We start from the raw sequence: 1,135 nt of genomic DNA, 5'->3' as shown, positions 1-1,135 counted from the left end.
AATGAAATGGAACACAAAAGATCGATACCCTAGGAATTAGTGAGCTAAACTGCACTGGAATTGGCCATTTTGAACCTACAATCATATGCTTTATGATACTGAGAATGAAAAACTTGAAGTAGAATAGTTTCACATTCATCATCAAAAAGAACCTTTCAAGATCTATCTTGAAGTATAATGCTGTCTGAGATAGAATAATATCCATAAGCCTAAAACAAAGACCAGTTAATACCACCATTATTCAAATTTATGCACCAACCACTAAACTCAGTGATGAGAAAATTGAGAAATGTCCAACTTCATCAGTCTGAAATGGATCAAACATATAATCAAGATGTATTGATAATTGCTGAGGATTGGAATAGCAATAGAAAATATGACCTTGGTGAGAGAAATGATGCTGGAAATCACATGATAGACTATTGCAAGATCAATTACTTATTCAGTACAAATACATTTTTTAAACAGCATAAAAATCAACTATATCCTTGGATGTCACTGGATGTAATACACAGAAATCAAATTGACTACATCTTTGGGAAGAGACTATGGAAAAGCTCTATATCATCAGCCAAAACGGCCATGGCAGTCTTTGGAAAAGACCATTTCTTGCTCATATGTAAATTCAGTCTAAAGTGAAAGAAAATTAAACCAATTCATGAGAGCCAAAATTTGACATTGAACATATCACACCTAAATTTAGAGATGATGTCAAGAACAGATTGAATGAATGTGTTGTATACTACTGACTGAAGAATTGAAGAGTTGTGGGATGGCATCAAGAACATCATACAGGATAAAAGCAAAAGATCATCAAGAAAACAAAAAGAAGGAAAAGACCAAAATGGATGTCAGAGAGACTCTAAAAGACGTTCCCCAGGGTAGAGATGCTAAAGCAAATAGCAGAAATGAGGAAGTAAAAGAGCTGAATAGAATCTTTCCAAGGGCAGCTGAAGAAGACAAAGTCAAGTATTATAATGAAATGTTAGAAAACCAAAAGTTAAGAAGACACTCAGAATTTCTCAAACTAAAAGAACTGAACAAAAAACTAAAGCCTCGACTTGAAAAATTGAAGGATTCTGTGAGCAAAAGGAAGTCCTGTTGTGGCACTGTAGAATAAGCACTGGATCTACCA

This window comes from Chrysochloris asiatica, unplaced genomic scaffold (assembly GCF_000296735.1).
Source record: "Chrysochloris asiatica unplaced genomic scaffold, ChrAsi1.0 scaffold00112, whole genome shotgun sequence".
In the NCBI taxonomy this organism is placed as follows: Eukaryota; Metazoa; Chordata; class Mammalia; order Afrosoricida; family Chrysochloridae; genus Chrysochloris; species Chrysochloris asiatica.
Note: the sequence above shows the minus strand (reverse complement) of the source record.